The sequence below is a fragment of the Sturnus vulgaris genome, chromosome 12 (genome assembly GCF_052056855.1).
Source record: "Sturnus vulgaris isolate bStuVul1 chromosome 12, bStuVul1.hap1, whole genome shotgun sequence".
Taxonomy (NCBI): Eukaryota; Metazoa; Chordata; class Aves; order Passeriformes; family Sturnidae; genus Sturnus; species Sturnus vulgaris.
The window spans coordinates 19,482,584-19,508,515 of NC_142254.1; the positions used below are offsets into that span (position 1 = coordinate 19,482,584).

The 25,932-nt window shown below is 55.6% G+C and overlaps 1 long non-coding RNA gene across 1 annotated transcript; it reads right to left on the bottom strand.

The window, feature by feature from the left end:
- Positions 1–645: 645 nt before the first annotated feature.
- LOC148222422 (uncharacterized) lies at positions 646–4,740 on the bottom strand. The gene is made up of 3 exons (XR_015806173.1): positions 4,304–4,740; positions 2,224–2,325; positions 646–2,075 (listed from the first exon to the last, which is right to left on the bottom strand). It is a non-coding gene; the product is annotated as an uncharacterized LOC148222422 (long non-coding RNA).
- Positions 4,741–25,932: the final 21,192 nt, after the last annotated feature.

The following is a 25,932-nucleotide window of genomic DNA, read 5'->3' on the forward strand; positions in this document are numbered from 1 at the left end:
CCCTCCGTGGGTACCCACAGCGCTGATACCCACTCATGCTGCTCCTCCTGCTCACCCCCACTGGGACCAGGTCCCAATTCCCCCCATGTCCTGTGAGGCAGGAGGGAGCCACGTCCTCTGCAAGGCACAAGGGCCCAGTTTTCTCCCAGGTTGTGGGGTTTTTTAATAAGTTTTTATTTTTGGGGTTTTTTTTTTTTTCTTTTTTTAAGAGATTTTTTTTCTTTTCCTTTCCAGGGCGAGCAGCTCCGCAGATGCCAAGTGCTGATGCCAAAGGGCCGTGTCAACAAAGAAGAATGAGTGTAGCTGTTAGAGGCTGCTATTAAAAAAGGGTGGAGAGGAGAGGGAGAGGGGGGGTGAAAAAGCGAAGAAAAGGTTTGTCACTGCAAATAATAACAGTTTGCAGAGCAGTAAAAATCCGGGAGCAGCAGCCGGACCCCTGCAGTGCCCTTGGGTGCTGGCATCAAGCAGGATCTCTGCTCCCTGTGTCTTTCCAGAGCACAAACCCAGCCCAGCAACTTGGCATCCCGTGTGGGCAGCACAAAGTGTTTTTCAAGCTCCAAGGGTTTTCCAAGCCTGCTGTGCTCCTGCTTGGCCTCCAGGCCCTGCTGCAGGGAGCCACAGCAGGGCTGTGCATGGCCTCGGCTCCCCGGGACGGGGCGGGGTCCAGGTCCTGCCCCGTGAGTGCCAGGAGCTATTTCTAGGCAAGCCCTGGCTGCTGCCGAGTGGGATGGGAGGGAAGGAACCTCTCACATGACTCCGAAGATGCAACGGGAAGACGCGGTCTCTGGTTTCAGCTTTCTATTCCCAGCCCCGTTATTCAGCAGTCAAAGATGGATCAGCCCCGCAGGAGCTGGGGCTGGATCGGGGGCTGGAGTCAAGCACCCTCATCCCCCTGGGAGGCAGGTGGAGCTTACAGCTCCTGCCCAGCTGAAAATCCCCCTTGGCACTGCCTCTCCTTCCTGCTGGAATGTCAAACCCAAGTGGATGTAGGGGATGCTCAAGTAACACCACTGGGGAAAAGACAAAGTAAGCAGAGGAAGAGATAGACAAAGCCCGAATATTACTTCAAAATCCACAGTGGAAGTATTTTTGAGGATAATCCACCAATTCACTTCATTTTGCCTTTTTGAAAAATATTCTTGTTTACTGTTTTTGAAGGGCACCATGGTCTGTCCTTAGCCATGATTTTATGCCCACGTCACCTTTCATTCCCACCTTTCCCATGCCACAACCACCCGCTGTGCTCATCTCAAAAGCAATGGCAGAAGTTAAACCTCTGGAAAAGCCTGGTTTTAAAGTATTCTCCTTCCCCACCCCCCAAAAAAAGAAAACTCTGGTCAAAATTGAGATGTTCCCACAGAAATTGGTATTTCCCGATGGAAAAACATTCCATCAGCAAAACGCTGACCTGCTCCGGTTACAGCCTGGTCATGGCGATGAGGCAAAGCAGCTGGGAAAGGAATTAGAAAGGAGCTGGGAGCTGCGTGGATTCACCACATCCTCGGATCCTGCTCCTCCCTGGTTCTTCCCGCTGCTGGGATGGGGATGTGCCGGCAGGAGCCGAGCTGCCAGCACAGCACCCAGCCAGCAGCACCCTGAGATGCCATGGGTGCTTGTCACCAACCCTGTGGCACTCCAGGGTGGCTCAGCAGAGTGTGACCACCCACAGTCGCTGCTCCCCCAAAGCCAACTGGAGCTGGGGTGAGCCAATGGTACCAGATGTTCCCAAGGATGGAGCTCTGCAAACAACCCCAGGTCTGTGCTCCTAATTGGGAATATCTTGCTGGATTTAGCTAGCTGGGGGAGGAGATCAGAGGAACAAGGGCTGGGAGCTCAGCAGGTTCACTCCCCAGAGCTGGAGATCAAAGGCTGCTTCCAGTGTCTTCCCTCTAAGAATTGATGGAAGAGCTTGTTTGGGAGGTTCTCCTGTGCCTTGGGGTGGCCAAGAAATGGCTGAGGCTTGGGTTTTGGTCTTTTCTGAAGGCAGGCTGGTACAGGCATGTTGGAATGGATCAGGAGTCAATGGAACAGATCAGGAATCACTGTCCCCTTGTGTAGGGTGAGAAGAGAAACTCCTGTGTTGGAAAGATTTTTGTTGCCAGTAACAGGACAGAAATCCGTGGACATGTAGCAACCAGAGCAACCCGTGAAGGGTCCAGCCCCACCATGACAAGCACAGATGCCCAGGAAAGGTGCCACCATCCAGGTGGAACGGGCACTCACCTCTGTCACTGCGGGCTCACCCTCCCCACATGGCACTGGAACCCATCAGCGTGATGGACACATCCCTTCGGACACAGACTGCAGCTCTCACACCTGGGGAAACTGAGGCAAGGAATGTGAGCCCAGACCTCCCAAATTCCCATAACCACCAGCTCATTGCTTCCCTGTTCCAAACCCTGCTCCCCATGTGCCTCTCAAGAGGCACCACCAGTCCCAGAGCCCTCCCTCATCCTGGAGATTCCACGCGGGCCAGGAATCGCCTCCTTCGCCAGGTCCTGTCCGGTCTGTCCAGCTGAGGTGCATCCCTGTGCCCTGCTAATCACTTTCCTGACCAAACCTGAGCTTCCAGCAGGCATTTTCCCCTTCCAGATTTCTCCCTCACGTCCCACACTGTGGGACACAGGAGCACTGGTCATGATGGGGACTCTGGACCTCTTGACCTGTGCCCAGGTTGTCACCCGGGCAAGCAACATCCCCTTCCTGGGAGGAATTATGTCTGTGTGTCTGACCTCTGCTGAACACATCCATCCCAAAGGATGTGCTGGCCCCGCTGGAGGCAGCAGAGATGGAGCCTGATCCCACCAGGAAAATAAATGTGCTTTCATCCAAGGGATTCCATGCAACCCCAACCTCACATCAGGGTGCACCCCATTCCTCCCCATTCCTGCTCCTGCCCTAAATCAACACCAGCAGCATGATCCAAAAGCAAATTTATCTTAAAGACTTTTTAAAATGCATATAAAAAAATACAGCTTCATCAGAAAGGCTTTTTTTTTTTCTTCCCTTTTCCTTTTTTTTTTTGGGGGGGGGGGTGAAGGTTTATGCCTCCTTGGAGACCTCTTCAATAAAACGCATTCTGGCTTTCCGAGCGTCTGACTGCAAATCAGGTTCCAGCCGTTCCCTTCCTGTGCCGACCTGCTGGAGTCGGCTGTTATTCTTGGCAGGGTGCCCCGAAGGAAGAAAAAAATTCCCCCCCCAGGCTCCCAGCGGCTGGGAAATGCTGATGACATGACACCTTCCAGCATTCTTCAAGGTCAAGAGGGGAGGGAGGGAAATGAAAGGGGAGAGGGTTTTTTTTTTCTGTTGTTAGCATGGGTTATTGCTTCGCTCAGGCATTTCCCTTTGATGCTCGCTCCTTGTTACACAAGATGTTGCAGGCTCCCCATGCCCTGGGTAGGAGCTCACCCCTTTCCCTGCTTCCCAACAGCAGGGATCTGCATCCCCAGGGCATCTTGGGACCAGCACTGCATGGGCTCAGCTTAAACTCAAGCTGGCTTTAACCTGCACATCTCAAGGAGCATCATATTTACTCCACCTAACACTGCCCCACAGAGCTCCAGAACACCCCCATGCCATCCAGGAGCCCGTGGTTATTCTAAACCAAAATCTGTCTCCTTAGCATCTCCCCCCAGCACTGGCCCATGGGGCTCCCCACACAGAAAGCCCCCATCCCCCTCAGCCAGCCCTGGGTGCTGCATCCAGCTGACAGCGACACGCAGCATCCTCGGGGGTCCCCTGCCCGCAGGACTCCTGCTCTGACAAATAAAACTTGGCACCTCTCTCCTTGAGATCCAACAAATCTCTGCTAATCCCCCTGCTCCCAGCTGCCAAATCCTCCTCCTCCTCCCTCCAGCCAAGGTGCAGAGCTCTTTGAGGCAAGCTGCAAGCAACCATTGAACTTTACAGCAAGGAATGGCCATCATCAGGGCACAGAGGACGAGTGGCAGCACTGATGTCGCTCGTGGCACTGACAGGGAGGCTGCTGCACTCCTTGGAGAGGTTCTGGTTGATGCCCCAACTCGGGGTTGATGTGCTGCTGGAGCACACAACAGCTGCTCTGACCCTGTGGGTGGATCTTTTGCTCTCCTGCTTTCCCAGACCACATTGGAAGGAAAATCCAAAAGGATCCAAGCTCTGTGACAAAGGGAAGCAAAGCAGATGCCAGCTTTGTTCAGGGACAAGAGAACAAGGCAGGGACAGTGTCACTGTGTGTGCAGGCAGGTTTGGGATGGGGTGACATCCCTGCACCCCTGGGAGCCCAGGGACATTGCTCACGTCCTCACAAGCTGCATCACCACACCTGCAGTTCAGGATCTCCCTCGGGGGACTGTGCTCCTCCTGCTCTGTGTTCAGCTGAGTTCTCACTGCCACAGCATTCCATGAGACTGCCAAGGATCGTCTTTGAGCTAACCCACCTGCCCTGGGATCCCATGGCTTTCTTCACACACTTTTTAGGGGCCAGGGCGGTGAATGTGCCTCTTGGGTGAGCTGGATCAGTTCAGGGCTCTCATGTTCTTGTTGGGTTCTCGAACCTTTATCCAATCCTGGGATTACCAGCACCACAACACCTGGGCTTGCCCTGGGGCTGGCTCGGAAAGGAGCTGTGGAGAATCTCCAGGACACCCCAGCATCCCTGCAGGTTCCCCTGGAAGCTGGTGCACGGCAGCATCCTGCCCCAAGGGCTGCTGGAGGAAATCCTGGAAGGCCATCTTACAATGCAGCCCTTCCTGTCCCCGAAACACCGCCGAGCACGGAAAAGGCACCGCGGGCTCAGGCTGCAGCCAGCCCCGGGGGGACGTGGACCTGCCCCCCAGCACCTTGTCCAGCCCACCTGGGGCCACTTCCCGCCGGGCTCCTGGCCAGCAGCGCTGCTTTGTCTTCAAAACCCAGAAACACAATGGGAGCAGCGGGGGGAATCGCCCAGGACCCCGCTGGGGCAGAGACACGGGCACAGCCAGAGCGACACTGGGGAGATGCTGCCACCGGAGATGCTCCTTTGCACATCCCAGCCTCGCTGCCCTGGCATCCCACCTGCAAGGCAAAGGGAAATGTGGCAAAGGGAAACGTTTCATTAACATCCCCGAGCTGCCCTCCTGCTCCTGCCAGCCCCGTGATGCCCCCAGGGTCCCTCACCCCGTGTTGGGGCCAGGCCGGCCGGGTGGCAGCAGGTCATGTCCCCACGCCACGGTGACAGGCTCGGCGCGGGGCTCCCGTGTTATTGTTCCCGGTTGTTTTCCAGCGGGGAGGCCGCGGGGCCAGCTGGCTGCCGCCAGCCTGGAACAGCGTGGCCTATTTTAAACCGCTTGCACAAGGAGTCAGCAGCTCCAGCTCGGATTTTTTCCGAACTTTATTTGTCCAAACGCTCCGCAGGGAGAGAGGGAGGGAGAGCAGGAGGTGGGGGAGCAGCTCCCGGCTTGTTCTGCCGCCAGCAGCTCACCTGCACCGCGGTGGTCTGGGGTGGGATGGTGCAGAGAGGATGCTGCGTGCAACACCCAGTCCCCAAATCCCCCAGGAACAACCAAAAAGCTGGAGGTGACAGGGGCAGAGCATCAAAGCCAGGATCCTGCCTGTAAAAAGCAGCAGATACCTGTCCACTGGCCAAGTTGTGGCTCTTGGGAGCATTCCCAGGGCACGCAGCTCTGCTGTGCCAGAGGCTTATGCCAAGCAGCCACCCATATGGAAAGACCCACTGGGAGCCAGGATAAAATCCCAGCCAGACCCTGCTGGGAGCACCAGAAGAAGGGACTGGGAAACTCTTCCACTCTCATGATGGTCCCATAGCCCCACCATGCCCCTTGTGAGCCGGGTCACCCTGCCAAGGATGCTGCTACCTGAGGATGGAACACTGACTGTGCAGTGATTAAATATCGACAGCTTTAAATTAAAATCCCTTGTTTGTACTTTTCCACATCAGACCACATCCACTATAAACTTTCTGGGAGGCCAACCATTCCCTGAAGGTCCCAAAGGACCCAGAAACACAGAGCAGCAGTGCTCACAGGGAATCTTTTCCCTCACAGAAGACTTGATATTCCACAATGCAAACAGAGTATCCATCACTCAAGAATTTTTTTCCATGCTATTTTCTTTAGATCAAACTGCTAACTACATCTCTTTATGAAATAACTCCTTCTGCTCGGGCTGAGGTGAGCTCCCTTCCAGCTCTTCTCTGAAACCCAGCAGCTCTCACAGGGGTCAGCAGCCAAAATGATGTAAAACACGATTTCCTAACCCTGCCGGTGGGAAATCACTGGAGAACAGAGGGGATGACTATGGTTTAAAAAATTTAAATGTGCTCAAAGGTTTCTTGTTTTTTTTAACTGCCTCTCCAAAGAAGCAGGAGTTGCTGTGGCCAGTAGAAATAAATTTCCTTTTCCAAAGTCACCAGGGCCTTTGCACACCGGGGAGGGACTGAGCTTCTGCTTGGGGGGACCTGGCCCGTGCTGGGGGTCCCAGAGCACACGTTCTGTAACTGCTAAACCACCCAGCTCACAAAACCTTCTTCTTGGGCTTTAAACTCTTGGCTGGAGGCCCTTTCCGAGCTTTTGAGTTTGAAGAACAGCCCAACTCTTGGAAGAAAAGGCAGGGGGGAAAAGTTATCAGCTGTTGAGTGCTAGCTGGATGGGATAGAGCCGCCGAGCCGCTTGCTGGCCGGGGGGACAGCCGGGGAGCTCCACGGATGTCACGTTGGCCCGAGGCAAGATGTTTATGGCCCTGGCTGGAAGCCCTTCAGAGGAGCCCATGGCAGTGATTTACAGCGCTTCCGATGGACACGGAGCCGCTCCTCTCGCACTGACCGGGCTGCAAAGAAAACATCTGCAATCTGTCAAAGTCAGCCAGGGGGCTGAGGGCGTCAATGAGCGTGTGTGTGTGTGCCCGAGGGCAAGGTGACACCAGGGCCAGCATGTCCCTGCACCCAGCACCGGGGCACAAGGGCAGCCAGCTCCACTTGAGGACACCCAGATCCTCCCCGCTGCCCTTCCGGGCTTCTCCCTTCAGCACTGGAGCCCAGAGGTGCTAAAACATGGATTAAATCAACAGGCTTGCCTTTCACAGCAGAGCTGCTTGGGGAGGATGGAGCCCAGCTCTGTGTAATTCTGGATTTACCCGGACAAGCCCAGAGTGTGGTGGGAGCGTAACCAGCAGCTCCTGGCTCCACCGAGGCTCATCCAACACCTACAGCAGGTGCTGGAAGCTGCACCCACACCCTCCTGTGCTGCCAGCAGAGGGGTCTGACCCATGGACAGCCCCCCAGGGACCAGCTGGGCTCCCCCACCTTGGTGCTGTGGCTTTGCCATCCATCACTGTCCCCACAGGCTGAGATGTGGGAAGCAAACGTAGCCACGATGGCTGATTTCCCCTGGATTTGGGGAAGAGTGGGTGGGAACGGTTTAAGTCTGGACACCAGAACTTGTTTCCCTTTTCCCAGCCTAGGAAAGGGACCACAATCCTCCCACACACCGTGCTGCACCCACTGAGTCACTGTGTGAAAGGAGAAGAAGGGGTGATGCTGCCCAAATCTGGCAGCATCCTGGGACCCCAAATGCACACTCACACCCATCCCCACTGAGCAGGACAGCCAGAGGAGCCACATCTCATGGCTGCCAAGCCTTGTGGGTCAGAGATGATTGCAGTGAAGCAGGACACTGCCCCAGGGGCTACGAAGTTGTTTGTTCTTCTTTTAAGAGCCTAATTTTGTAGGAAGCAAAGAGCTGTAACGCAAGTGAGTGATTGGCAGCTGCCTCCTGGAGATGCTGGGCTGGGGGCTGCCCAGGAGGAGCTGGAGGGCTCTGTGCCTCCCTGCTACACACCCTTGCCCATGTCCCTCCCTTCCCAGCTGCTTCCCAGCACAGGATGGATTTTTAAACACAAACAGCCTCTGGGCAATGCAGGCCAGCAAGAAAACAGAGATCACTGCCCCCTCCAATGAACTAACCTGCACAACCCCCATCCCACAGCCCCCAGGAGGTGTCTCAGCCCTGAAACCCCCAGGTGGGCTGCAGGCAGGTGGGTTTGCCCCCCCTTAACAAAGCTCACATGGTTCCAGTCACACAGAGGCCATCAAGTGAGTGACTGTGAGAGGGATGAAGGCTCCCAGAGGCCCTCAGCAGCCTCCAGCACAGCATTTGAGCAGTAAATGGCTTTATTCTCTTCCCAGCACTCCCCCATTAAACACTCCATGTCTCTGCCACTGCTTTAAGCCAGTGATAAGTCAGATTGAGGAGGGTGAAGAGGGGGATGTAAAAAAAGCACCCCCAGGCATGAAATGCCAGCGAGCCCCTGCTCCCCCCTCCCAGGATTTATGAATGAAAACACGTTTCGCCTTGGCACCGCAAGTTTCCTCGATGCACGCGGGCAAGGAGGGGGGGAAATCCTGGAATTATGAGGCTCCAGCACCAATTAGGGCTGTTTACATTGACGTAAAGTCTGGGTGAAGTCCCCACCCCTGCTCCCAGCATATTTATGAAATTACTCCTGCTGACACTGACAAATGCAGGAGGGAAAGTCCCGGGGAGCAGGGATCCAGCCCAGCACTCCGTGGGGCTTTTTGAACCAGCACTGAGATAGTTCCTATAAATACCAGCCCAGGCCCCCTCACCCCAACCAGGAAAAAGGGGTTCAGCTTGAGGAACCCTCAGCAGAGCCCTAGGGCAAGGATTCCCAGAGAGGGAGGGGAAGGCAGCAACACAATGGAGAGAAGCTGGGATGCATAGGAAAACTCTCCACAATTTAAAATTTCCTGGATAAAAGTGCTCCAGGCTCCCCCTCCCCAATCCAGGGATCTCAGGCCACCGTCACCAGCTGGGATCTGGCAAAAAGAGGATTCTCCGCCCCAAATCTCCCTGATCACTCCTTGCTTCTGCACCAGAGCAGGACGTCCCAGGCTCCATCCATAGGGAAGAAACAGCAGCTTTATGGCTGAAAATCCCCAGGAAAACCTTTTTTACCCCCCAAGTCCATAAAGAGAAACTATTTGAACCTGCTCCCCACCACGCACGCGGCAGCACAGACGCAGCACTGGGCGCCAGCACGGGCGTGTTGGAGGCAAACCTTCGAATTAGGGAGCTTGGCCAAGCCAAGACATTCCCACTAACGGCTCCTGGCACGGGAATTCGCCAGGGGCTGAGCAGGATTCGTGCTCAGAGGGAGATGCCACGGCTGGTGGCAGGGGACACGGGCTGGGAGGTGGAGGGTGCAGAGCGCTGCCAGAGGCTGCCGCAGGTTGGTTGGAAAGGCTGGAACCAGCTCCAGAGGGAGGGAATAGAGGCTTGATCCAGCTGGAGAATACCAGGCGGGCTTGTGGGGCCGGTGCTGAGCACATTCAGGGGTTTTGGGAAGGGCCTAGGGCGAGCCAGCAGGAGCTGAGCCTCGGCAGCATGGAAGATGGAGAGAGTGATTCCTGAATGCTGCCAGGCTCAAAGCGAGCCCAAGTCCCTCAGGAAGGAGATCCAAGCGTGGCAGCAGATCGATCAATGCAAACCACTCTTCTTGCTGCACCTCAGCCTGGGGAGGCACCACCAGAGAGGAAGCGAAGGTGATGGAGGAAGAGGAGGAAGAGGAAGAAGAGGAGGAGGAGGGGCTGGAGCTGCCCAATGCTGCCTCCCTGCAGGGAAGCCAAGTGCAGAAATGCAGGAGCAGAAGGATAAGGCCTTGGGCAATGGGATGGAGAGGGAGTGGGAGAGCTGCAGAGGGAGCATTAAGCAGGGAGAACCAGCCCATAGAAAGAAAATTACTTCCCTTTTTTCCCCAGAACAGAGCTCAGTGCTAACCTGAGGAATTCCCTATGGCACCGCAGCAGCAAAGCTGGAAGCTCAGCAGGATTAAAGCCATGGATTAATTCCTTTCCCAACAAATAAATATCTCCTAGGCCATTATATGGACAGTGAGACCATCTGTGGGGACACTGATGGTGATAAAAACCATGGGCACAAGAGGAAATCTCAGCCTGTGGAGTCCTAATCCAGTCAGATCTGAAGGCAGATTTTCCCTGCTGCCATCCTGACAGCCAGCCACTGGAAAACCAGAGGTTTTGCTCAATTTGATAAGGAGAGAGGAGCCTCCGAGCTGGTTTTTGCAGCCCTTGGGCACACTGTGATGGAAAAGCAGCACAAGGAGCATCGCTTCACTCTATACCACAGAGTTTTTATTTGTTAATGGCTTCTAGGTTAAAAATTATTTAACACAGGCTGCAAAACAACACATTTCCCATCTGGCAAAGCCGCTCTCTTTAGCTAAAACAGCTCCACACTCGTGAAGTCTCCAGCACACCGAAGCCAAGAGCCCACACGGGCTGGGAACCACAGCAGCAGCCCCCCTTGCAGTGCCCTGATGACTTGCCAAAAAGCAGAACTTCCAGCAGTTCAACTAAAAATGGCAAATCCTCTTTCATCCCCCCGGTGTTATTTTTACCCGGTGTCCCAGCGCGGGGACAGCGCTGCCATTTCAAAGCTTAGGCTTGAGCTTAACAAGCTGGGAAAAGCTCAGCGGTGTCTGCTGAGTCTCGGGGTGAAAGCAGAGCAGAGAGAGGAGCTGCTTTAATTTTATGATGAAATAACTCCCCGTGCTGGGCCACGGGCACCCTCCCGGGTGGACCTGCTGGGTTTGGAGCAGCTGGAGCTTTTGCTGCAGGGAAGCTCTCGGGTGGGACTTACCTTGGGTAAAATAAAGCAGCTTTTTCAGCAGCAAAAGCAGCTTCTAGCAGGGAAAACAACCCTTTCCATCATCACTTCCCTGGCTCATCCACAGAGATTCCCTCTGGTGTCTGCTCTGATTCAGGATGATGCAGGAGGAAGGAGCTCCATCCTCATCCCACTCGCCAGGGCTAGCCCTCCGTGCTGGTGAGAGGAAGCAGCACTAGGGAAGAGTGGGAGCAAGAGGAATGGGATCTCAGGAGGTGGGATTTTCAGGCTGACAACATCTGCCTGAGATGGCTTTGAGCGGGGGCACTGGGTTTTCCCATAACAATAAAGCCATGGGGGAAAAAAAATCCCTTTTGTTTCCCAGGCCAGCGGCTGGAGCAGTTCCTGTTCCAGGGATGGCATTAACGGGTTTGCTGTAGCACTAATTATGCAGCAGTGGGGATGGGGGAGGGCTCAGCCTTGGTTCTACTTCTTTTTCCCTCTAAATAACTCGAAGTAAATAAGGAAGGTGCAGCAAGGAGCAGGGAAGTTGGGGCACTCTTGCTCCATTAGCTCCTGATAATGATATTATTTGTATTAAAGCCTGGGATAAAAGCAGCCAGGCAGACCTCAGCTGGGATCTGGATGGGAAATGGGATGAGGCTCCTCTCTGGCCAGAGGGATGGTGGAAGCTGTGTCTGTGCAAGTGTGGAAGAGAAGGAGGGGAAATACACAACTGCTTCCTCAGATTTCCCTGTAGACACTCGAAAATGGGATTTTTTTTTCACCCTAGAGGGGAAGCATCCCAGGCTTTTCTATCCCAACAGCAGGATTGTGCCATCCCAAGAGCTGCTATCCCCTGCCACACAAACAAAACATGGATAATTTGGCTGCTTATCCCGGATTTTGCTTCCAATCCCATTGGGAAGGGATGCCTGGCAGCCTGGGGGTGCAGCAGCAAATAAACTCCATTGCTTTAACGTTGTTCCCATTAAGCGACCACAGGAACAAGATTTGCTGTTACAAACACCATGGAAAAAATCAAGGAAGCCTCTTGTCCCATCTCCCAGATGAAAGGAAGGAAAATGAACCATGGAAAGGAGAAACCAGGGAGTTGAAATAAGTGTCAGCAACTCAGCCTGGCTCTGTTGACACCACCCGGGATTCCTTGGGTGGTTTTGTACTGTTTGGGGAAGGGCTGGAAAGGCTCTGCCTTTAGTCCTGTATGGAAAACAAACCCCAAACATTCCCCCATCTCCATCTAGGCAGCCCCAGCCCTGGTTTTCATGCCTGGCTGGAGTTTGCAATAGCAAAGAGCCAATAACTGGGTCAGGGCATCCATCCGTGCTTGCAGAGCTGGCGAGGCCGGGGCAGGAGGCTCAGCCCTGCCCCAGCTCCAGACCACGGCGCTGGGTGTGGATCCATCCCAGCTCCTGCTGGAGCCGCTCAGACACACTGTGAGCGCTGTCTGCGGCCAGAGCCACACAGGGACACCTTGTTCTGCCAATCCACAGCCAGGCCCTGCACTTTGCAGTGCTCCAGCAGCCCCTTCTCCCCCCTGGCCAAGTCCAGGGAGACTCACAGATTCTCCAGCAGGGAGCCAGGGCACGCACAGATCCCAGCGAGCATCCTCAGGGCAGCGCTGCTCTGGCACACCGGTGTGCTGGGGGCATCTGTCCTCTCCTGGTCCCCAAAATCAAAAGCTCCAGCCGGCTTTCCCAGCATGGAGCAGATGGCACAGCACGGGAAGGCGGCACAGGCATCACCAGATCCATTTCAAGCCTCCCTGACAGAAGCACTTCCCCCCTGGAGCTGGGATGAGTTTTGCCTCACCCCTGCAATGTGGCGGTGAGGGGATGGAGCACTCCCACTCATTTTTGGGGGTGTTTCCCCAACTAGACAGGGTTTGATGGCTCTTTCCCTCCTCCTCCTCTCTTCGAGGAGCGGGGATGGATTTGTGAATGGGCTATTGTGAGTGGATAGGAGAGAGGGAAGGGAGCAGATGGGGAGCGGGCTGGTCCCCGTCACGGGCTGGTGGCCCGAGCCCTGAGCGATGCAGCCAGGTGCTAAAGGCCAGCCTTGCTTGAAGGTTACCCAGATCTGAGAAACCCGAGCTGCAAAAGACCTTGCAAAAGGGCAGACCCGGCCTTATGGCCCGTCTGGAAGAGCAGACCTCCCCTCTGCCTTGCACCCCTTCTTTGCCACCCACGTTGCCAGTGGGGCTGCACCCAGGGGTGCCAGCTGGGGGACAGCTCCTGCTCTCTCTGCTTTCCAGGGCAGGAGCAGACTCCTCCTGGGGCAGCCATTCAATTCTGGCTGTGCTTCTCAGAAAGCCCGAGCCAAGCCCTGAGCCCAAACAAGGAGGTGCTTTGGCCCCCAGCCCTGCCCTGGGAGCACCTCCGAGCCTGCCCTCACCCAGGCAGGGTGGCAGCAGCTCCAATTCGGTTCCAAAAGCAGCCAGAGGGGGTTGGGAGCAGGGGCAGACTTGCATCCCACAGTTCCAATCCTGACAGAGCCGCATGGGCACCAGGGCACCCCGGGGCATCACCACCTCCACCCCTCCTGCCTCTGCTGCTGCCCTGCTCTCACAGGGGGGATGTGGGGGACACCCCGAGGGGGACAGAGCAGAACCCCCACCCGCCACACACACACATTCCAGCGGCTTTACCCTCCGGAGTCGCGGCGGCTGGAGAATTCCAGCTATTCCAGCATCTTTATCTTTTTTGGCTACCATTTCTCTTTCGGCCACGTTATAAATTAAAAGCTGCTTTGCTTTTAACCTCCTCCAAGCTGCACCTTTTAACCTCCCTCCCCCGGCTGCTGGCAGGGAGGGGGCTGCTCCTTGCCGGGGCCGATGCTCTCGCCTTGGAGGTCTGCCGCAAGCCAGCGAGCCCGATTTTCCCCCCTTGCTTGGCTCGGCACCGGGTGCCAACAAAGGCTCCTTGCAAAAGGAGCTTGTCATCGCTGATGGATGACGTGGTTGTGCGGCGGCTGGAGCCAGGGAGCCGGGCTGTGTCTGCACGGGGGCTCAGCCAGCCACCTGGATGGCACTGACAGCCTGCCCGCCAGCAGCACGGCGGCTGCCGGGGCTCCACAGGGCTTCCTGGGCAGGGGGACAGCCCAGGGGGTGGCACTGGGACAACCCGGGGGAGTGGCATTGGGATAAGCTGAGGGGTGGCACTGGGAAAACACTGGGGGGGGTGACACTGGAACAACCGGGGTGGTGGCACTGGGACAACCCTGGGAAGTGGCACTGGGACAACCCGGGGTGGGGGGGTGGCACTGGGAAAACTCTGGGGGGGGTGACACTGGGACTGCCTGGGGGGGTGGCACTGGGACAACCCTGGGGGGGTGGCGCTGGGACAATCAGGAGGTGGCACTGGGACTAGCAAGGCCGCCGTGGCTCGGAGCAATCCCACAGACACAGCACCTGGGACGGGGGTGGCTCGCAGCCCAGACATCCCAAAGCCATCCCGGCTGTGCCGGTGACCGATGGGTTCGGAGGGGCCGGCCGGGAGCTGGGGGATGACAGACAGGCAGCGCTGAGAAATAATTCCCTCCATCCTATGTGGCTTCCTACATAAGGTATCAGTGCTGCTCTTGATTAGAGAAAAGCTTCCCATATTACAGGCTTTTGGCTCCGGGGAGGAACGAGTTGGCCAATTGCAATTATTAAGACATTTAAAGTGCATTTAACCCAGGAGCCCTTATTTTCCCCTTTCAATGTAACCACTAATTCCTCCTAAATGGTCTGCTCCGCACTCCCAACCAGACAAAGGCTTTAATGTTCGCCTGGAAAGGCTCATGGCACAGGCACCGGGCACGGCGGAGGAGAGAGGAATGAAAGGCTGGTGCAGCCTCCAAGGGGGAATCAAAGCTGGAGACTGGAACTGAGCACAGCTCGGAGCCCTTGGAGGATGCAGGGTCCAGGCAGGGGCTGAGCGGGCTGGAGGCACGGGATAAAACTCAGCAGGGCAAGGAGAGGAACAGGGAAAGGTTGGATTGTGTGAAGCCTGGCCAAAGTTATCCCGGGGTCACCTCAGGGAAACAAAGCAGCCCAAGGAGACATAACTCACTGTCCCCAACAGCTGGTGACCTCAGACATCATGAGGACACTCACCCTCCCACCTTGCCCACATCTTGTTTGGATGAACAACTGACTGCCGGAGCCGTGGGAGCTCATCCTGCTGCCCTGGTGGTCCTGGTCCGCAGCCAGCAATCCCCTGGGACACCAGTCCCTGCCACTGCAGCTCGGGGACAGCCCCCAGCCACCCCTCAGCGATGCAAAGCAGGGCTTGCCTGGAGCTCTGTGCTTTAATCCAGGGCCAGAGGTTATTTGCCTTGTTGCTCTGCTGCTGTTGGATCCCCCTCAGGCAGAGCCTGGAAACGCTGGATTTGTACCAGGATGAACCCGGGGCTGCAGCCTGCAGCAACATCTGTGCGTCCTCACCAGCCAAGCAGCCTGCTACCCTCACAATCCCAAAAAAAACCCCCCAAAAAAACCCCAAAAAACCCAAACCAGGCTCCCCATCTCAAAACTGTGATGTGGAAGGAGGCTGTGCAACTGGCATCCCTATCTTCTCCTCACTGCCTAAAATTCGAGATTGGATTTATCAGCTCTGAAGGACTCCAAGCCCCAGTGGAGCACCCCACCATTCCCATACCCTCCTATTTTTCACACTCGATTCCTCCTGGAGCGAGGGACTCCTGGAGGAAGGTTTTCCCCCCAGCCCTGGCTCAGCAGTGGGTTCCCATTCCCAGCTGAAGTTATCGGCACGCTCGGACCCGATGGGGAAAACAGATGCAGCAGCAGATGCGAAAGTCATCGGCTCCTTCGGGGCGGGAGAGAGACGGGCCAAAAAAAGCAGAGCAGGATGGGCAAAGGGAAAACAGATTTTTTTCTTGGCGCTGGGGTAACCAGGAGGCGGCACGGCAAGAGCCGGTGCGAGCCCGGCTGTGCCGGATCCAGACCTTTTCCCTGGGGTTTATTTCCCAAACAACAACAACAAATTGGTTGCAGATTCCAAGGCGGGTGGGGAAATAAAAGGAAATCAAACCAAAATCCTTTGACTGCAGAGATTAAAGGGGATCAGAGGCCAAACACACAGTCAGCACCCAGCTCCTCCACTCACATGATAGAGGCTGCTTTGCATGCAGGCTGTAATTAAACAGCTGTGTTTTCTTTAAAGTATGATTTCGAGTTTGTTCAAACATCATTTTTGCAGAGTACCACGGGATTTTAAATGAATAGACTTTTAAAAACATATTTGGCGGGGTGGCCTTGGATTTGGGACTGGGGAAGGAGGAAGGAGAATATCTGGGGGGGGGGGGGGGGCGGAATGAAATGAAATAAAATTAAATTAAATTTAAAAATAAAATAAAGTAAAGTAAAATAAAGTAAAAATAAAATAAAATAAAATAAAATAAAATAAAATAAAATAAAATAAAATAAAATAAAATAAAATAAAATAAAATAAAATAAAATAAAATAACCTGCAAAGCAAACACCTCGGTGGGGAGAACATGCAAAGCAGGGCCAGGACTGCCATCCCTGGCAGAGGAGAGGCGGACACTCAGCAGCTGCCAGCAAACACAGGGTTAAGACTCCAACCAGCCCCTCTATTAAGAGCTGAGCACATTTAATGGTTTAATATTAACCCAAGCGTGACGGCAGGATTTCAGCCCTACTGTCTCGCCTTGGAGCTCAGCCCCACCGAAGGCTCCGGCTCCCTGGCGAGTGGGCACTGGAAAAGCTGATCCGAAGGTGATGCCTTCTCCAGCATCCCTGAGCTGGGATGCCAGCAGCCCTCTGGCACAGCCGGGGGGGCTCCAGCGGCTCCAGGCACACACAGAGCCATGAGAGCAGGGCTCAGCTTGCGGCAGGTAGCGCTGCCCGGCTCGGCAGATAGTCAATACCTCATTTGAGGTTTAGCCTTTCAAGCATTTCCCATTCATTTCAGCAAATGGATCGACTCGCACGTCTGCGGGAAGATCGAAGGGCCCCCCGCCCATCCCTCCGGCTGGCCGGGCTGGCAGGGCTCAGGATGCCCGGCCACCCCTCCCGGCAGCTCGGGGCGTTAATGGGAGGTCGATGCGGCGCTAACGACCGCTCCGGGTGTGACCTTCGCGCAGGGCGAGGGAGAGAGCTATTCCAGAAGGAAAATTGCGGCTACAGCCCGCTGGCTGGTTCAGGAGGCTAATTGCAGAGGGGCTGGCCGCTGAGGATTGGGGGTGATGGTTCACATCTTGTCTGGGTTTCAGGTCCCTCAGCGCTCATCCTGCTGCAGACTCCAAGCTACAGCTGAGCCGGCTCTGGCTGTGCCCATCTCCCGCATTCCAGCCCTTCTCCAGCGTCCCTGCAAAGGCTGTTCCTCCAGATCCACACCCCACAGCACATTTCCCATAAGTCGTTCCCTCTCAAAGCATCGGGGTCGCTACTCGGGCTTCAAGGCAGCATTCAACCACTTTTCATCAGTGTTAGAGTGGTTGTAACCTGCAATTGTGTCCATGGGGAGGATTCACAGGCTTGGGAACAGAGCAGCTCTGCTGCTGGTAACCCCAGCCTTGGAGGCAGTTCCAGGCCTTGCTCAGGCTCAAAATTTGGGTCCAGAGCAGCTCTCCCTGGTTTATAACCCACATTGGAGCTCATTAACGGGATGACGATTCCCACCTCGGAGCCACCACTGAGACGATCATTCCCACTTTGAAGCGACTATTCCCTCCCATGGACGGGCTCCAAGGTGGGAACCGTCACTCCATCCATGGGGTCACCACTCCAGGTGCCACCACTTGGCACAGCAGATGCTGAGAACAGGTCTTGCTCCCAGGAAAAGACCATGGCACTACCCAGGGTCCCCGTGTCCCCCGCAGCCGGGATGCACCAGCCGAGTCTCCCAGGTGCAGGGAGGGTGATTTTTTTGGGGACAAGGCGGTTGCAAAGGTCACTGTTGCCCTCTGCTGGTCCAGGGACAGGGAGAGCGGGGACAGCCCGGCTCCCACCCCGGGGACTCCACCCGGGCTGGCCGGGACACCGCTGTCCCTTGCTGTCACATGTGTGCTGAGTGTGCCCGTGCTCAGCCCAGCTGCCACCGCCTCGGCAAACCCGTGTGTGGCTGTTCCATCCCCCTGGCTGGCAAAGAGCCTTTCTGGTCCCAGGTCCCTGTTATCTCTCACTTAAGGATTTTCCTTGCAGACACTGCTGCCAGCTGAGCCTGCAGAGACACTCGACCGAGCTGGGCAATGCCTTCTACGCAGGAAATAAATCAAATCTACAGGAAATAAATCAAATCTGCAGGGTAGAGATCCAATCTCCATCTCCAGGGGATTGCAGCCTACCCTGGAGTCACGCTGTCTCCCATCTCCATCCCCAGGCAGAAAGTGCCCATCCCAACAGGTAACTCCTCCCTCCTTCCCTCACTCCAAAGCTCCATAATTTTCCCTCTCATAAGCAAATCCACAGGAGGTACTGGGAGGCTGGCATCCGGAAGGCAAAGTCTGCAGATTGCTAAATCCAAAGCTGTCGTTGCAGTCCCAGCACTGGCAGAGGGCCCGGCCAAAGCTGCCCTGCCTGCATGTCCCCAGGCTTGGCACCAGAGCTGCTGAGCCAGAGCCTGCCCGGCAATTCCTGCCCACACCACAGCCCTGAAAACTCCAAGGCACACCGGGAGGAGGGATGCTCCGTGAGCAGAGGGAAGGGAAGATGCCTCAAGAGTGCCAGGAAAGGGGAATCTCGTGGGATCCTGGTTATGCAGCAGCAGTGCTGGCACAAACTGGGGATGGGAAATGTCTCAGGGCTCTGGGGAAGGAGAATTGCTCGGGATCCTGGTTATGCAACAGCATCAGGCTATGGGAATGGGAGATGTCTCAGGACTCTGCGGAAGGAGAATCCCTTGGGATCCTGGTAATGCAGCAGCATCAGCTGCAGGCGCCGGGTGTGGGCACAGCCCTGGGTCTGTCAGGCGAGCAGAGGGTGTTGTCTGTGCATGGCCCCTCCTGCCACCAGGAGCACAGACCTCCCCCAGGCTCCTCTGTGTCCTACTCCCGGGTCCTATATCGTGCTCACAAACCCCTGTCAATAAGCATTAAGAAATCATCCAGCTCGCTGGGGAAGGGAAAAATCTGTAGGGTTAAGATAAGACATGATGACAGAGCAAGACAGGGAGTTATCTCGGGCATGGGGGGAAGGAAAGAAGAGCAGGGAGGGAGGGAGGGAGGTGGGGAGCAGGACTGATTTCCCCTGCAGAGCAGCAGCCTGCCAGGCTGAAGGTCAGCAAAGGGCTGCAGCAAATCAGTTGTTAATTGAAAGCGAGCTCAGCAATGATGCCTGGGCACAGTTACCTGCGTGGGGATGCTGGAGCCGGCTGCCACCAACAGCTTTGCTCTCCAAATAAACAAGGGTTTATTCTTCCACCGGCACAGCTCCCCAAGGAAAGCCATGTGCAGGGAATCATAGCCCCTCCTGCATCCCTTCCTGCTGTCCTGCTACCTCCCAGCGAGAGCAGGAGGTGGAGGAGAAGGACCCCGTTTGGAGACACATGGAGAAACCACAATTTCCTCGAAACTTTGCATCTGCTGGAGCTCGGCGGCTGCTCTGACAAGCAGGGGTTGGGCTCTATTGGATCCATACGTTATTCTGTGCAATCAGAGCCAAGATCCCACCGTGGGATTTGTGGGGCCTCGGCAGGAAAAAGCTCCAGAGCTCAAGAGGTTCCCAGGCAGCTACGGCCAGGCTGCATCCTCCTTCCTGCCCCAGGTGTTCCTCCCAGCAGAGACATCCCTTTCATTCCCACTGCTCTCCCACCTCCCAGGTAGCTCTGGTGGGGACCTGCTGGCTCTGGCTGTGGTGGTATTCCCAAGAGCCCGTGGATTCGAGCTGTGCATCCCACTTTGAGCTGAGCAGCTCATGTACTCTAGTGGTGCTTACAGAGATGAATCCCCGTCTGAAAACACTTCCCCTGAATTAATACCCATTTTTTTCTCCATTAGCACTTCTGTCAAGACAGATTTGCTGCCCTCAGGCACTCAGAAACCAAAGTAAAGACCAAAAGCTGGGAACGGGGGAGTTGCCCCTCACCCTAAAGTTCAATATGGTTAAACAAAACCTGATTATTCCTATCAATCCTGCTTTCCTCCGTGGAGCATTCCTGTGTCACAGCGTTGGGAGATGCTAACTCACTGCTGCTGCCTTGGAGGGAGTTATTCCTGATTCAGGGCCAAGGATCATCTCTGAGTGTCCCCAGCAAGCAGCAGGATGCTCAGGGATTAAGCCTGACATGCATTTCCCCTGAGGGACAAGGAGAAGCTGTCCCTGCAGTTTCCCATGGGAAGGGGGGGGTGGAGGGGGAGAGCCATTAAGCAGCTCCTTACACTGGGAATAATTAATCTGCAAAGCCCACGAGGAGGGAACGGCTGCGTTTACCCTCTCCGTGCTCCCCATTCCCAAGGGGAACCCTGGAAATGCTCCAGTCAGATCCCATCTTGTGGTAGGGGGTCCCTGCTCACCATCTACAGGGTCTTCAAGGGCATGGGGGTCCCTGCTCACCTGGAACCGAGCATCCAAAAGGCAGGGCAGGGCCACCTTAGCTCCCTAAAGCAGCACCTGGAGGCATCCAGAGCGTGCGGAGCCTCGGGAAGGCTGAGCCTTTCCCCGGCCTCCGGGCAGCTTTTCCAAGCTGGTGCATTTTTAATCTGGAGCTGTGGAAATTCAGGCGCCTCTCCAGCCCTCGGAGCTGTTCTGAATTTTGACTTTAAGCTCCTGCACCCAGGGCAGAGGCAGGAGAAGGGCTGTGCCCCCCAGCTCTGCCCCACACACAGGGATCTGTGCCAGCACATCTCATCTCCCTGCTTTCCTCAGGGCTTTGGAGCTGGGATCAGCACAACAGGAGGCTACAGGCAGCCCTGCCGTGGTCCATGGGCAGCACAGCACCCCCGGGGGTCACATTTTGGTTCTGGAGACAACTTCAGTCCTGTTCTGGGCGCTCAGGCAGAGCCCAGGAGGCAGCTCCAGGGCAGGAGCGGCGTCCCGGCTCAGCGGGGTGGAGGATGATGGATGAGGAGGGAATCAGCATCCTCTGAGAAACCTTCCTGGGGACAAAGCACCAGAAAGCCTGGTGAGTGCAACAGCTTGGCAAGAGCCGGGAGCTCTGGAAAACCAGGAGGGCTTGGCACAGCGGTGCCTTTGGGATGTGCTCTCCCTGCCAGCACCTGCCACCTGTGGCAGCCCCTTCCCCAGCCTTTGATCCGCCTCCAGCTCCCGGCTCTCCTCAGCACTCCCGTTGCTCTCTCTAGGGATTTTCCAGACCACCTGGGTAGAAGCATTCCTGTATTCCCCCGTGTGGCCCGGTGCCTTGTCTGTGCCTCCATCGCTGCCTTGTTCTGCCATGCCAAAACCTAGGCTCCTAAAATACACCCAATTTCCAGAGCAATCACTTTTCCCCAGCTCCCCTGAGCCACCCGGGCCCATGGTGAGGGTTTGCAAAAGCTTTTTATTCAGATGTGCAAACACCAGCGGGTCTAAAGCCACTCTTTAAGATGGAAATGGCAGGGCTTAATCAACCCAGGGCCTCGGGAAGGTTCACCAGCTCAACCTGCCGTGTTTACTGGGAATTCATTGCTCTCCTATGCTGCACCAGGCTGAGCTGTTCCACAGCATCACTGCTGGCCTTCAAGGAGAGCATTCTGGAGGATTGCAGGATGGGGCTGCATGGTCTGTGCTGGCACTGGGATCCTCACCACCCCACTCCAGCGTCCCCTGTACCGTGAAACCCCAACTTCACCATCAAAGCCAACCCCTGGAGTGTCCCCAGTCCCCTCATCCCTGTCACTCCATCGCCTCCCATGGACCCAGCCTGCAGGATACAGCCCCTGCTCCCCTCTCTGTGTCCAAGGAGAACCAGCCCCCGGTGGTTTCACCCCCCTCCTTCCCTTGCAGGCTGTTTTTCTCCTCCTCTCCTCCTTCCATCAAGCAGCAAATATGCTTTCAGAGCAATAAGACGGCTGTTCAGCCTTTGGAACAAATGTTCTCTGCCAGGCTTCGAGCACAGGGGCGGAGGGGGGACTCACACTGATTTAATGACAGTGATTTAAGCAATTTGATCCATTTTTATGGCGCATTTACAGTTAGGGGAAAAGGAAGGGAGAAAAAAAAAAAAGAGGAGAGAGAGAGAAACACAGGAGTGGAACGAAGGCAGGAAAGGTTAGGGAACGCACCCCAGCAGGCGCTCAGAGAGGGAGAGAGGCTGTCACAAGCTGTTCCCCTGGCTGCTCTGCCAAGGCGAGGCCTCACCAGCCTCCTGCGCCCGGCTCCAAAATCTGGCTCGTGTCAGCATCAGCTCCCCGGGGCTGCAGCTCACCCAGGAGGTGCTGCAAAGCCTCCCCAGGTCGCATGGATCCAGGGGAGTGGGTTCAGGGCAGAGCAGCACCTCGTTTTTATTGGGAAAATGCAGCAAGGGCAGAGCCAAACCCCCAGCTCGCATCCTGCTTCCCCCATTCATCCCTAATGGAAATCCCTCCAGGATCCCATGCATTTCCCAATTCCAGCTATAGGGATAGAAGTTACACTTTTGGGGTGCTGAGGGATGAGCTGCTCATATAAACACACCAAATCCACTTGGAATAGAGGTGAAAATGGAGCTCACTCAGCTCAGAAAACTTCAGCCCCAGGGAGCTCTTCCCATGGTTCTGCTGAGACCTGGCCCCCTCATTCCATGTGTTCTGCACAGCTTCATCCTGGCCCCATTCTGTATCTCCCAGCATCCCAGAAATTCCAGCCAGACGTGGGTCATGCCAATGGATCCCACTGTGGATAGCACCTCGTATTCCATGGGCCTCTCTGCAGGTAGGTGCTGCACCTGTGGGAGTGCTGCCAACCCCAGCAGCCTCATCCTGCCCTGCCCTTCCCCTCCAGTGGGGAATGACCCCCAGTAAATCCAGGATGCATCAGCCCAGACATCACAGAGTAACAGAATTAGTGGCCAAACGCTGCTTCTCCCTCGGGAAGAGACCTTGGAAATGCCCACACTCTGCTTGACAACAACCAACCAGCTGGGATCTGTGGGAAAAGGAAGAAATTCCATGCAGAATCCTAAAGGATCCCTCTTGGGGGTCCCCCTCCGCCACAGCTGGTGGGACCAGAGCTGGCTGAAGCATCTCACTCTGCTCAAATCCTCACGTCCTTGGCAGCACCTTGAGGACTTGGTATCAGGGAAAACACACCTGGACTTCCCCTGCTCCTGGCTGGAGAGCAAAGTGAGTCCTGCCTCAGGACAGCTGGGGGGGAAAATGTCATTCCAAGAGAGTTTACATCAACAAACAGAGGGGAGTGGCCTCTACCAAACCCCCCCACAACAAACTTCCAACTGCATCCTCCACTCCACCTGCAAGGAAAGCCCTGTGCCAAGAGCTTCCCCTGTTCCCAGAGGGTTTGGGTGCTGGTGGCCCCTCACTTTGCTGCTCCATCACCTGTGCAAAGCAAGGGCTGTCCCAAAACATGGATCTCAACTCCTGATATCCCACCTGCAGTGCTCCAGCCTGCTGCAGGCACAGGTACTGGGAAGCTGCAGCACCACTGAAGCTGTCACAGCAAAGAGATGCTGCACACCCCCATCACTTCTGCATGATTTATCCAGCTTAACGCCCTTTGTATCCCACAGGAATTAGTTGTGGCACCTGGGAGCTCTCTGCAGGAAGGGGGAAGGGGCAGCCAGGGACAGCACAGCAATGTGGGAGCTCCCAAACCAGGCTTTGGCAGCCCACACCTCCCCAAGGAGAATGAGGATGGAAAAGTTTGCACAGAGAATCCACCTTCCTGCTTGACTGGTCAGTCCCACAGCCAGGAAAACCCTTCCTGGAAGTCGGTGGAATTTTTTCTTGCTTGCTTCTTTGGTTCTTATTATTACATTTTTTTTTTACTATCAAGGCTCATCTGGAGGCTACAAATGCCCTGCAGGTCTGTAAGGGATGGGCTTTGAACACATCCCAAAGGGTTCTGCTTGGTGTGCCACCATGGAAGCTGCTGGCAGTGACACCTCCATGGACGACCCAGAGACATCCAGGAGAGCAGCAACCCCAGCCTGGCCTCGGGGGTGTTGTTGGCTTTAAATACCTCCAAAGGAAGAGGGGAAAAAAAGACAAGGGGAAAAAATTCCAAGCAGCAAACAAAATAAATCTTCCTCTCCAAGCCAAAACAGAGAGAAAATAGCCAGGGACCTTGGCCGGGAAGTTGTTTATTATTGTCCTGGGGTTCACTGCCAATTTCAGCAGTTGGACAATTTTCCTTTTACAGCCCAGAAATAGCCATCCCTTTGCCAGGCAGCACCCGGCGCCGCAGGGTGGGCTCCTCTCCTGGATTCCCAAAACATCCCTGCTCCGGCCAACACCCTGACCTGTCCGGAAACCCCCGGGCAGCCAGAGGGTTGGTTTTGGCAAAGAGATTTTTCGGGAATCACCTGCAAAGCCGAGATCCCCGTGAGCAGAGCCCCGGCCGTGCCCGCAGCAGGATGCGCTGCCGGGCGCAGCTGCCCTCTGGCTTTGTTTCCAGGGATTAAAAGAGAGAAAAAGAAGAAAGGACTAAAGCTCAGGAGAGCAGGAGCGATGGACACACCTGCCTGTGGCATCACCCCGCAGCTGCTCCTCTTCCACCCCCAGGAAAGGGGCAGCTGCTGCTCGGTGGGGCCTGGGGGTCTCATGGGAACAGGGAAAGCTGACCCCAGGGATGGGTAAAATCGGGATTGCCGTGTTCCCTTCGCATCCCTCTCCTCATCCCATGGAGACGTAGGACAAAGGGAAAGGCAGGCTGCCTCTAGCACGCGGCCTTTTGTCTTGCAATTAAAAACAAACACTAAATAAAAGCCGGGAGGGACCCGCCCGCTGCGGCCGCGCGGCTCCTTCACATAGGCGGCTCCGCCGGCTTTCCTCAGCCCAAAGGAATCCGCGGGCTGGGAAATCAAATCCACGTGGGATGCGAGAGAACGCTCCTAAGGGGCCACACGCCCCCTCAAAAGCCCCCGGCCCCTCGGGGGGAGCACTCCTCCCTCGCAGAGCCCGCAGTGGCACAGCTCCAGCTCAGGCAGTGACTCCACATTCCCTCTCCTCTCTTCCCTCCCTCTGGTCCCCAAATGTGGGCATGGGGATGGAAGCTCCTGCTCTGCACCCTCCACAGTGGATCCAGCCCCTGGCATCCCTCAGGAGCCTTTGGATGCCCCCAGCCCAGGAGGAGATGCTCATGGTGATGTTTTACCTCCTACCAGTGTCATCACTGCCTTCTGCAGGTGATAACGGCAGGAAGCACAAAGTCCTGGGCCACCAGGAGGGTGGGGATGAAAAGCACGGTGCCAAAGAGGATCGAGGACAGCTTGATGTTGCAGAAAAGCACCTGAAGGAAGAACACCTGGAGTCTGGGAACACCACTCAGCACCATCAACAGGCTCCAAGGCTGCTGAGTGTCCTTATAGGAAAGGACTGAGCCTCACTGGTGATGCTCAAAACCCAGGAGATGCTCAGTTCCCTCTCCTGAACCCACTAAACCCATAAAACCATCAGGAAATCACATTATCGTTACACAGAAGCTGAAACTCCATCTGGCCGAGAGAATTTCCAGAAAAATCTCCTTCACTGCATCTCCCATATCCCTGGGGCAGAGCTGGGGTTTGCTCCCCTCGCTGCCCCTGCAAGTCAAGGTCACGTTAGGCTTTTGGCCAGGGCCCCAGGAACCCAATTCCCTGCTTTGCAAAGGAAAAATTAAATTTTCATTCAAATTTTCACTTCAGCAGCCAAGATATCGGCTCAATTTCCACCTGCTGCTTTGAAGCCTTTGCTTTGCATGGGAGAAGCACACAGCTGAGAGTTTTCAATTATAGAGCACTTGCATATAAGGGCAGGAACAGCCAGGAGTATGGATTTTAAGCTTAAAAATCATCAAAATAAAAACAAAATGAGAGGCACTCGGAAGGACACGCTGCCCTGGGAGGGACTGGCTGCTGCTTGGCTGGGTGGAGCAGGGCCACCACTGTCAGCCCATGGATGTGCTTGTTCCTATCTCAGCACCAACTGCTTGTGACATGAAGTTGGACCCTTCTCTTCCAAAAATCAGCCCTGCAGGTCTGGTTGGGAGGTGCCAGGGCTGTACTCGAGCCAGGTTTTAAGCAGGAACGTGAGGCAGGTTTGGACCTTTCCCTTGAAGGATGCGTGAGTGGGGCTGCCTTCCCCAGGCTATCACTGTACCCTCTTCCAGAGGGATAAAAGAGGAATTATCTTCCCTGCAGGGCTGGGGATTCCCATTCTGAAGCTGCAATTAGACTGGAAATTGCTCCAA